This window comes from Melozone crissalis, unplaced genomic scaffold (genome assembly GCF_028551555.1).
Source record: "Melozone crissalis strain CALT ecotype California unplaced genomic scaffold, PUWL_Pcris_2 ptg000011l_1, whole genome shotgun sequence".
Taxonomy (NCBI): domain Eukaryota; kingdom Metazoa; phylum Chordata; class Aves; order Passeriformes; family Passerellidae; genus Melozone; species Melozone crissalis.
Genome location: NW_026535789.1, coordinates 2,961,895 through 2,974,048, shown reverse-complemented (window position 1 = coordinate 2,974,048; position 12,154 = coordinate 2,961,895). Strand labels below are relative to the sequence as shown.

General features: G+C 49.7%; 1 long non-coding RNA gene across 1 annotated transcript in view; it reads left to right on the top strand.

The window, feature by feature from the left end:
• LOC128933559 (uncharacterized) overlaps positions 1–3,345 on the top strand; it is a 156,636-nt gene extending 153,291 nt beyond the window's left edge. Inside the window, exons 2-3 of the long non-coding RNA XR_008482798.1 lie at positions 905–1,001; positions 3,219–3,345. This is a non-coding gene — a long non-coding RNA (uncharacterized LOC128933559). The remainder of the gene's footprint in view (positions 1–904; positions 1,002–3,218) is intronic.
• The last annotated feature ends 8,809 nt before the right edge of the window (positions 3,346–12,154 follow it).

Sequence of the window (12,154 nt, the reverse complement as noted above, 5' to 3'; positions counted from 1 at the left end):
GTTGCAGAAAAAACCCAGTCAGCAGCAGCACCTCAGCACTGAGGGTCAGAGCACAGGGTGAGCAGCAACTGACCCTTGGCAGCCGGTGAAGTGTCTGCTGTGCTTGTTTCCAGTCCTGGACGTTCCACCTGGAACCCTCTGGGAGCTGTGATGTCACTGAAGTTTCAAGGCCGCTGCTCAATGGGAGATGGGGATGGCAGAATGATCAAATCCTTGAATGGTTTGGCTTGGAAGGGACCCTCAAGATGATATGGTTCCAAGCTGAGCAAGCTACCAGCACAGCAGGTTGCTGCGGCCACTGTCCCACTTGGCCTTGGATGTTGCTGGGGATGGGGCATCCACAGCCTCTCTGCACTGGCCCCTGTGTCGGGGACAAGCACCCTGAGAGTAAAGAACCTCTTCCCATCATCAAATCTCTTCCATCTCTTGCAGTTTGATCCCATTCCTCCTTGTCCCGTCACTAATGTTCCTGACCAAGAGTCCTCTCCCACTTCTCTGTAGTCCCTTCCCTCACTGGAAAGGTGCTGAGGTCTCCTGTGACTCTCTGTGCAATGTTCATAAGCTGAAATCTGCAAGTTGAAGCTTGTAGGCCCTCTGCAGTTATATAGTGGCGCTGGGGTTGTTCCTCAATGGCAACACAAAATTCTGAGGTATCAATTCATCAGCTGTTTTTATTGTGGTGGGATCTGAGTATTTGGGTCAGCAGAGCCCTATATTGTCAGGGGGTGGTGTCTGTGAGCCTGACACAGAATCCAGCACTCAGACTAATCTTTTCTTGAGTATGGTAGGTTTTTTCATTCCTTTCCTCCTGCCCTTAGCCATTGCTAGAATGTCACCGTGAAGATAGAATTGAGGCCGTTTTTCACTCATTACATGTTCTTGTTTGTTTTGTTTCTTCTGCAAGGCTGGGCAAGGTTGATCTTGATGCAAATTCATTCACATCTGAGGAGCTTAAAAAGGCCTTGGCTAAAATGAAGGAAAGTGAGAAGGCAGAAAGGAAGGTGAGTTTCCCATTTCTAAAGCAATGCACATTGCAGGGATCTGAAAACACCCTGTTACACTCTGCTGAAACACAATGGTTAAAATGATTGCTTGGAAAACACTGTGCAAACTAATTTTGTGGTGAATATGGACCTAAAATACCTTTATTAACCTGTTAGTGATATTGTTCCCTGACTTTTCTGTACGACTCGAAGATTCTGTGAGTGGTTTGGGTTGGATATGACCTTAAAGCTGATCCAGTCCCACCCCTGCCATGGGCAGGGACACCTTCCACTATCTCAGGTTGCTCCAAGCCCCATTCAAGCTGGCCTTCGACATTTCCAGGGATCCAGGGGCAGCCACAGCTGCTCTGAACAATGTAATTTATCTGTTTCACTGCAGCTCAATTCACAAAAATGTCTGCAGACCCCAAAGGGAACTGGATTGCAGCTGACGGTATTTACAGGGGGTATTTCCCTTTACTCTCCTTGCTTTGGATTTCCAACCTTGTGCTCTGGATAGCAAAACCCAAGTGGTCATGGTGAAGCAGGGGCTGATGTTTCCTTACACAAGCTCCAAGTTGTCCATTTAGTTACAAAACAACCCACAACCCAAAGTAAATAGGTGGGAAGATGTGTGACTCATCAGGTACATCAGAGCCTCTTTCCCTTCTCCCCCTCAGCAGTATTTCTTTAACCCTCGCTCCTCCTGCTGCCTTGGTCTTGGCTCACTCAAACAAAAACTGAAAGAGGAGTCAAGGCTCTAAAGTTCTGGTGTCACAGAAAGGCTTTTTCTTCCCTTATGTGGCAGCACGGTATGATTTCATTTGCTGGAGATTATTTCCATAGCAGCATTGCTGATTGATTGCAGGGCTGCTGAAAAGGGCTGCTGGAAATGAGGATCACTGAAATGCAAAAATTAGTGATACTCTATTAGGTGAAAATAAGCCATCTTTTAAAACCCCCTGTTAGAATAGCTTTTGTCCCAGCAAGTGGGCTAAAAGCAGCTACATCTAATGGACCTAAAGTATTCCATTTGCGGTCACTCCTGCAGAGAGCAAATCCATCCCTGAAGGCTCAGTGTCAGAGGAAATGGAGTTACACCGAGCCTCTCTGTGCTCCGGCAGAGGCAGCTCTGGGAGGGATGGGTTGGTTGTGGTACCTCTGGTAATTTATCATTCCATTGACACAGCTTTCACCTCCGTTGCTCACTTGGTTTTCCTCCAGCCCTCTCTGATCCCTCATGAGGTACAGGACAGTGCAAACCCTCCAGCTGAGGCTCACTCCGCATACAAACACATCTGGGCATTTGTGACAAATGCCTTCCAAAAGGGGCTTTCTGCCTTTCTCCTGTCCTTGGGGCAGCCCAGCTCCAGCATGGCCTCTCTGCTGCTTCTGTCCCCTGCAGCAGCAGGCTCTGTCCCCAGTGCCACCAGTGCTGATGTTCCTGCACCTCTGGGGCTCTCTGAGATCTCTGACAGAGCCTTTCCTCCTCACCACATGTTTTGTGTCAGCTCTCTGTTCAGGGCAGCCCTTGGGGTGCTGTTACTGCGAGGGAGATGAGCTCAGGACAGGCTGTGTGCCGGCCATGCCCCATGGCACAGCACGTCAGCTGCCCCCAGCTTATCACTGCTCCTTCTGCCTCCCTTTCTGACAGCTTCTGTCCTCACACCTCTCCCTAGGAGATAGACCCTTCCAGGAATTTGCTCAACACTTGGAAAGGCAAAAGCATCTTTGTCTGTGTCTGAGAACTCGTTGGAGTCACTGGGCACTTTGGGCTGGATGGGACCTCTGGAGCTCTCCAGCCTCATGTCCAGTTCCAGAGAGGTTCAGCTGTAAGATCAGGGAGGTGCCTCAGGGCTTTTTGCAGCCAGGTTTTGAGAAGATCCACTTGCAGGCAAGCAGAGAACAGCAGTACTGCTGCCTGTGGGCTTGATGTTGAATTGGATGGAAATGGGATGTAGAAATAGTGCACAAATGCTGTAGAGATGTAGAAGTGGTGCACAGAGCTCTACTGTTCACTCATATTGTGGGTATATCACAGCTAACTGGGTTCTTGGGCTTCTCAGAAGGACCCTGCCCCTGCACCTCTGATGTAGAGCAATAAATCCATTGGCACAGATAGCCAGGTTCCCTTTGTGAATTTTGGGGCTGGCATTCCTTTCTGTGTCTGTCTTGTCTCTCTTCATCTCCTATCTTGTTATCTCACATCTGGTTTTTCCTCCTTTTGTTTCCAAGGCCCGAGAGGAAGAGGTGAGGAAGAAGTTCCGGCCCATAGAGCAGCTGAAGGAGGAGTTTGAAAAGCTGAACATGAAGATAGAAACAGATTATGAAATTATGGTTAAATTAATCAGCAAATTCAACAGCTCTGCCTCCATGCTGGATGAGAAAGTCACGACGCTTTATGATCTTGAATATTATGTTCACCAGGTAGCAAGAATGCCTCAGTAACTACCGTGTAAAATCCAGGGGATACAGTGTCATAAACAGGGCTTTATTTTTCTTATCAGTATCAGGTAACACAAATTGCTTAATTACCATAATCCTGGGACAATACCAGACAGCAGAGGACTAGTGCAGGCTTATTTTATATCCAGGTTGGAATTAATCATCGCTTGGGCCAGGAGCCAGCAGTATCCTGGTGGTTGCCTGATTTGTTGTCTGTTCTCAGGCTGGTTTTCTTATCCTCTCTTTTTCCTTTTTTATCTCCTTAATGTTACAAAATGGCGTTTTAGCTGCCATTTTTGGGTAAGTAGAGTGGTGGTTGCTCAGAAAATAATTATTTTCTTTCTGCTTCCATGGAAAGCTGCCGTGGTTGATGGTAGGTGCCTTTATATCAGTTCACAGAGAACGTCTTTGTACCAGGAAAGGTGACAGCCACCCAAAACCCCCTATTTTGTCTTGGTGTGAGTAAGCAGTGGCAAGCAGAGCCTCGCTGTGCTAATTAGCTCTGTGTGAGGGTGAACATATTTCCTGGCATCTCGCTTCCTGGGGTTTGTGCTCACACTTTTCCCCCCTCTCTCTGATCTCTCTTGCTCTGCTTTCAGCTCACACATTCCTACCTCCCCTTGGATGCAGCTGCAGGCACAGAGCTCTGCTCCCCTGGGCTTGGTGCCTGCCTTGGTGCCACCCCTGGGAGGGTGTCTGGGCATCCAGCCTCTGCTCTGCCGTGTGGGAAGGGACTTGGCTTCTCCCTCCCCAGTGACTGGGGAGAGTCTGGAGTGCACTGGGAGAGTTTCCAGTGGCACTTTGTCATTTCAGAGGGTGAATAGGACAACTCTTGGGAGGTGCCAGTGCAAGCCCTTTCACTGGAACAGCACTTGTTGAACCAAATGTGGTATTTGGAGGCAGGTAGCTGAAGTGTTGCTGCTGTGAGAGAGAGAGTCCATGTGCCAGCTGATACAAGTGTTATTTCCAGGGCTCTTTGTCTTGAATTTCCACTCTGAATTGTCATTGTGGGCATGCAGAGGCTTCCTTGCTGTTTGTTCTCCCTGCTTTTGTGTCACTGACTGCATTTGTGTGACTCAGAGTTAAATAACTGTGAACAATGGGCACCCAAAGAGCTTCATATTTGTACTCAGGGCTAATCTTGCCTGATTAAGGGTGCCAGAGCATCAGGCCATTGTGCTAAAAAGCAACCCCCAAATGCCCTGGCATGCCTTGAATTCCAGCATAGCGATCTGGACTATTCCAGCAGAAAATCCCTGCAGCACAGGATGGGGCAAACAATTTCAGAATGGCAGAGGAGCAGGGACTGGAGCATCAAACGGAAGCACATGCAGCATCAAAGGGGTCAGAGAGGGGCAATGGCAGGAGGCTGGCAAGAGCACAGGGGCTCCTTTGTGCGCCGATCACAGCGCTGCTCTGTGCCCGCGCTGTCGGGGCAGATGGCTGGGCAGCACCTTCTCGTCAGGCAGGAAGCTGATAAGAAATATGACTTGTCTCTAAGCCAGCATGGCTTTTCCTCCTCTTTCTTCTTCCAGTCAGTTGAATGCGTCCAGAGCATTATCTCTGCTTGGGACTGACTTTAGCAGCAGTGGCTTAATGTAATTACTGAGCAGCAGCCAAAGGACACTGGTGCCGCATAACTCTGGAAGGGCTGAACTGCCAGGACTTCTCTGCAGTGAGTCACAGCCCTGCTGTGGGAGCAGGGGATCCTTGCAGATGTGGGTGGCCAAGGACTTGTGTAGGGCCACTTTGCAAGTCCCACCTTCCCCAGCCTCCATCAGAGCAGTACCATGCCGTGCCGTGGCTTTTCAGAACTGTTCAGCTCCCGGCCATCCTGCTGCTGTCTCCGGGACACAGGATGCCCTGTGGAGTGGAAAATGCCATGCCCTGGAGGACGTGCAAGCAAAGGCTGCTCCCTGCTCTGTGCCATGGTCACCCTGGAGCAGTGGGTGCGGGGCAGCTCGTGCCTCGGAGCGTGCCGTGGGAGCCATGGCTGGTGCCCAGCCCGGGGAGATGCTCTCTCCTGCCTTTGAAGAGTCAGCCCAAGGGCTCTGCCTTTGCTCAGCTTTTGGTTGCCAGCTCTGGTTTGCCTCTCCTCAGCCACGATTCAGCTTGGCATGTTCGGGAGTCCGTCTTGGAGAAGGAGTAGGAAGGTTTGGCTTGCTGGGTTATCTGTATCGCATAAAACCCAAATGCAAATGTGAAGAGGGAAGAGCATAACTCATAAACAGCATTCACGGTGCTTGCACAGCAGTGTGTGGAGCCAAGACCCGTTCTCAGGCATTGCAGGCTCTTTCTCTCAATTATTTACTCTGCTTATCTTCTCCTCTCCTCTGCTCTGACATGCTACACCATCTGTCTCTGCTAATTTCCTCTCCATCGTGTGCAGTTGATATGCTGCTTTCCCTCGCTCTTGTTTTCTAACATTTTCTCTCTCACCTTCCCTCCCTATTTTCTTTCTCCTCCAATTCAAAACTGCTCCCTGAATAACTGCTGTCATATTTGCTCTTCTCCTATCCCTCCCCTCGCCTGCTTTGCCCGTGTACTTTACTCAAGAGCTCTTTTGATCTTTGGTTTTTCTTCTGTGCTGATTTCAGTGGACTGAAGTGAGGTAGAAGCTGCTGCCTTGCAGCATACACTGTTCCCCAGAGAGGTTAATACCTTCAAGTTGTTAAGTTTGGGGATTTTGTTAGTTTTAGAACTGGAGCTCTCACAACAGACTCTGGTTAAAAAAGATAAACACATCTTCAGAATAAGCTTTACAGCACAACAGCACAATTTACATTCTGCTGTTGTGGTGTCTCACTGACGCTGGGGCAGCACAAAGGACTCTGGTGCTGCTGAGGTTACAGCAGGGGATGGTTTTACCACTCCAGCTGCTGGATGCAAATTCCTGCCTGTCCATATATTCCCTCTCATGCAGAAGTCGATGTCTGATTCCAGCACTAAACCAGTTTTTACAGAGGCTGAGCAATAAAAGGACCCACTGGCAGATGAAATTGGGTTGCTGCATAGATTTCGTTGTAGATAAAGATGGGTCTGCAGAAAAGTGAGAGCTCTGGCAGGCCTGGTTTATAGGGACAGTTAAAAGAACAGCATCTGAAAGGATACAAAAGCTGCTGCAAATCCTGAATCAGCCCCAGCAGACCTGCAGAGAGCAGCTTTGCAGAGGGACAGGTGGGTATTGTCTCACTGGGGAGCAGAGATGAGCTGGAGCTCCCCAGGTCCTGCTTTGGTTGGTAACGGCAGACCTGTAGGACACAAAGCTTCTTCTTCTCCTGGGTACCTGAAATATCTGACTTAGGGCCAATTTTGATGAAGGTACATGGTTGAGATACAAATAACACTGAGCATGAAGTCATTGACTAGAAGAGGGTCCCACATGCCCTGCATGGCTTGTGGTCCTGTTCCACCTCATCAGGGGGTCGGCTTGCCCTGCTGATAACTCATTTTTTTATTCTGTTTCCATCAGCCAACGATTGCTGTTGTGTCCCTGTCTTTCAGAGAGATATGTTGAATTTCTAAACCTGATTTTTCTGTGCAGGCAGAAACTGATTTTTCTGTGCAGGCAGTTCTGAGCATTCATCAGATCCTCTTTTAAACTGAAAAAAAAATCATTGAATACCAAAATGCATTGATTTGACTTTGGACTGAATTTTGTACTTGAAGTAGTTTGTGCTGTTTCTCTAAATTTTGTCTGTGAGCACTCAGAGCCTTTTCTGATCTCCTCTCAAAGAGCAGATGCCCGCTGGGACTGTGCCTGGCTAGCCCCTGATCCACTTAGAGCCAGAGGCTGATGAATTCCCACTAATGTGCAAACTTTTCCCTACTGGCAGTTAATCCATTATTGTTTGCTTAGAAAAGTCATTGTGGGGCTGCTCCCTGGGGAAGCTCCTGGATGACCCCTCCAAGCTGGGACTGGCTTTTTCCTTCCTTGTCCATGGGAAGTTGTTGATGGAACTCATGGAGAACTCCCAGAACTGCCCATGCTACTCGCTCCCATGCCCCCTTTGCACCCTGTTGGTGCTGACAGGCTCCTAAACATCCCTGACTCCTGGTGCTACAATTACAGCATCAATTAATTAACTTCATTTGCAAAACATGCAATTCCCTGGATCCCTAGTAAAGGCTTGCTCAGGGGAGAGCAAAGAGCTGGAGGTTTTTGACATCAGCAGATATATTGAGTTTTTGACACCACCTGAATTGCCAAAGTACATGTCAAGAGCAGTTTTGATAGCTATAATCAAAGTATTTGAGTTTCCAGCGATGCCTTCTGAGTGTGACAATGTCCTCCCACGAGGACACTGTGCCTGGGCAGCTGTGACATCTCTGCTCATGGGCAGGGCTGTGCTAAACTCAGCCACAGCCATTCCCTCGGAATTTTTAATCCCTTGTAAAACTCCCTGCTGATCAAAGCAGGAGGGAAGGGATGCTGTGGGTGTGAAGGGAGGTGTTCTCCAGGGGCTGGGGCTTTGTGCTGATGGAAGCTGCTCTCTCCCAGGTGGACAATGCCAAGGATTTCCTGTCCATGGGTGGGCTCCGGCTGGTGATCGAGGAGCTGAACAGCAGCGAGGCCTCACTGAAGGAACACACTGCCTTTGTCCTGGGAGCTGCCCTGTCCAGGTGAGACCTGCCCTCGCCTGGGCTCTGTGCCTCTCTCCACCTCCCTTGGTTTATTTCTGATAGCAGAGACCAAAAGCTGTGTTGTGACACACCACAAAACTGTCTTGTCCCCTTCCTCACCCTTGCAACATCTGTTTCCCCTTCTCCTCAGTGTGTCCTTATCTTGCTCATTGGACACATCCAGAAGTAATGTGGTGTCAAATCTATGATTGTTTCTTGGTTTCCCTGGCCTCCCTGTTTCTACAAAGTCCAAGGAAGGAATAATTCTCCTTCTGTCCCACTGACAGCTCTCTCTGGGGGAAGATGTAACAGAGGGTACAGTTACAAGCACCCAGTGAGCACCTTTGTCCTTCCTCATCCTTGCTCCTGGGCTGCCTCAGGATGGCAAGGTGCTGATTTGAGCAGCTCCCGTGGTCTTTAGAGAGAGATTTGGGCCCCATGAACACGTGCCTCTGACATCAAAGGCGTGTTGATTAGATGTGGGGTCAGGAATAAGGGTCAGCAGCCAGAATCCAGAGGAGACTGACCTGCAGAATGTTTGAGGTTCAGGGGAAGGAGCCTGCTCTTCCTTATGCTGGGGCATCCTGTGTAGTGCTGGCTGCAGGAGGTATCCTGTGGGCTCCATGGGTTTTCCTGGTGCCCCTTTTTTGATTTATGGGTTTTGGGGCTTTGCAGGGGATGTGTTGCTCATTCAGAGGTGCAGAGGCTTTAGAAATGCATTGGATGGACTCAAATTCAGGATCAGAAGTGCAGAGTGAAAACTGAATGTCAGGACTGTTTTATCTGCATATTTCTACACCTAAAAATACAGTCACCTTCTCCAGCATCATAAATTATTTATGGCCTAGTCTAACACATGGTGCATGCACAGACCTGCATTTACTTGGCAATCTCATATGCAATGCAGTTGGGCCTCAGCGTGTGTGGAGTGATGGGCCTCGTGGACAGGAGCAGGTACCCAGGTTTATACCAGGGAAGGATCCAGCTTCTAGTCTGAAACAGAGCCTGATTTAGGGATGACAGGAAGATACATGAGAAACAAAACCTGCTCTTCATATTCTGGTGTATCTTTGTCTCTGAAACAATACCAGAGTGGTTTGCTCAGGTTCTTTATGTAGACTCTTTCTGCATACAGAGAAGATCATGCAGAGGATCTGGAAACATTTGCAGGTAACTTATGAAATGACAGGGGCTGCTAAAGAGCTTCTTTCCAGATGTACCTGCCATGACATGGCCAGGACTCCCAAAATTCATTGTCTCATGGTACCTGACAGTGTAGCAGTGGCCACGAGAGTCACACTTTTGTGTAGTGTTTCTTACTCAAGTGCAAAAATCTTCTTTGGAGAGAGCCTCTCATCTGATAGGACAACATTAAACTGCTGCTTTGCAAACTTGTGGACCTTTTTTCTTTGAAGGACATTCTGGCAGATGGTAATTTGGAGTGGTTTGGCTGATACATGGTCTGAGAGCTCTGCTCCAAAATGTGAGGGATATTATGCCTTGGTTTGAGTTTGCTTTTTCTCCCCTTGCTGTGCTTAAGCTTTCTCAGTAGACACCTACATGCCAACTTGTCTGCTGTGTGCTCACTTGTTTAATTCGTTTGTTCATACATTTTCTCAGCTTACTCCATGCTCTAGTTAAACTGTTGGGGGCATTTCAGGTACTTCACACAGCATTTTGTGTTTTTCTGAGGGCTTGTTTTTTATTTCCTTCCCTCATGGTTGTTCCGGAGAGCCTTAGAGAGGTGGTAGGGCTTTCCAGTAAATTCCCAGAGGTGTCACAGCTCGCTGGGCTGCAGGGACGTGATCTGCTCTGTGCTTGTGTGCCTGGGGCTGGTGTCAGATCCTCTGCTGGATGCTGAGCCTGGGAAGAGGCAATGGTCTGCTGCTCACCAAATGGGTCTGTGGCCACCTCCCAGGTCTCTTCAGCCAGGCTGGCTCAGGCCAGTGGTTTCAAGCCAGGCAAACATTCCCAGAGGGAAATCTGGGCATGATGAGAGCAGCTCCAGAGCCTGGCACAGGAGGTCAGTAACTCCTGGCACAGCTCAGTCTGGAAGAGGGAGTTTGGCCTTGTCTGTAGACAAGTGTTTAACACAGGAGGAAACCACTGGAGACAGAGTGATTCCAGACATGCCTGGGACACATCCAGAACTTTTCAGCTGTCAGAAATACCCAGATCTTCTCCAGATTTGCACTGTCCTTAACTCTGCTCAGGTAGTCAAGCAGGTAAGGGATGGAACAAACAGCTGCAGCCCCCAGGTCCTGCCTGCACATGGCCCTGCCAGGACCTGGCTCAGAGCTCTGGCTGTGCTGGAAGCCCATTGGAACAAAAAGGTTTTCCAGGGGATCAGCATCTTGAGCCAACAGGCCAGGGGGCTGGCCAAGACTTGGATCAGCAAAGGCAGCAGGAGGAGAAGGCACAACAGGGCCAGCTCAGAATTTCCCCTTCCTGATATTATTGCTCCTATTTATTTGGCTCAAAGCAGACTTGAAAAGCAGCCATAGCACAGCATGACTGGGACATGAACATGCCCTGCATGTGCAGCCAGGGTTGTCCTGCAGAGCAGCTCCTGCAGCCCTCAGGGCTCTTGGCCAGCCCAGGGCATGTGCCACCTGCCAGGGGCAGCTCCCAGCCTGCCTGGCAGCTTCCCATGGACGCTGCAGGGGAGAAGTTGGAGGTGGAAGGAGCCACCCCCATCAGGGCAGATTCCTCCTGCTGTGGAGATGGTGCTGCATGGCCAGGGCTGCTCTCAGCTTTCTTCTAAAGGGAAGGGAAAGGGGCTGTCATCTTTGCCTGTGTCACTGAGACTCCTGCACTGTTAGCCTGGGCATCAGCAGATGGGCCTCAGATCTCCCTCAGAAAGTGCCTCCTCAGCCTTCTCTCCCTACAGACAGCAGCAGCAGCACCTTGGCTTGCAGCATCTCTGTTTGTGTGGCCTGCCCTTAAGGCCCTGCTGCCAGGGAGATGCCCCTGGGCAGTGCCCAGTGCTGGGAGCGGTCTGCAGGGCAGAGCTGAGCCCCCAGGGCTGGGCTGGGCTCTGGCAGCACTGGCAGGGACAAGGCTTGGGTAAAGAGAAACTGCTCCCAGTAGGCACAACTCGAGGCAGCAGAGAGCCAGGCCAACCCTTGGTATCCCTCCAGCCAACAGCATCAGGGAAGAGTGTAGGGTTTGGAGAGATTGATTTTGAAACTGGAGTGTTCAAAAAGGCTACGTTTTTTATAACTACAGTTAATAATTTTTCCATTCTGTACTAGAGGGAGGTGAAATGAGCAACGGGCAGCTGTTTAGGATGAGCAGCTCTGACTATTCTGGGGCACAGGGAGGCCTGTTTTCCCTCTGGGCTCCCCAGTGTTCAGGGTGAGAGCAATGCCAAGAACAGGATTTCTGTCCGTTCTTAAAAACACACAGTTACTTAGCAGCCGAATTCTTAACTCAAAAATAAAAAAGTAAATGAAATTTCCACAAAGAAAGAAAAGGAATTTTTATTGCTTGTGTAAGAAAATAGCATAGAACTGACTCAAGGTAATTTGTCCAAATTGTCAATGTGTCTTTAAAAAGCTCACAATGTCCATAATGAAGAAATGTCCAACAGCAGCTCCATCAGGCACTTCCTCCTGCTGGCATTGGCAGACACGCGGCAGCTGCAGCTCCTGCATTTCTGCCTCTTGCTGGGCATCTCCCTGGCTGCCCTCCTGGGCAACGGCCTCATCATCAGCGCCGTAGCCTGCGGCCACCACCTGCACACGCCCATGTTCTTCTTCCTGCTCAACCTGGCCCTCACTGGCCTGGGCTCCATCTTCACCACTGTCCCCAAAGCCATGCACAATTCCCTCTGGGACACCAGGACCATCTCCTATGCAGGATGTGCTGCACAGCTCTTTTTTTTTGTGTTTTTCATGTCATTAGAGGTTTCCCTCCTGACCATCATGAGCTACGACCGCTACGTGTCCATCTGCAAACCCCTGCACTACGGGACCCTCCTGGGCAGCAGAGCTTGTGCCCACATGGCAGCAGCTGCCTGGGCCAGTGCCTTTCTCTATGCTCTGATGCACACAGCCAATACATATTCCCTGCCCCTGTGCCATGGCAATGCCCTGGGCCAG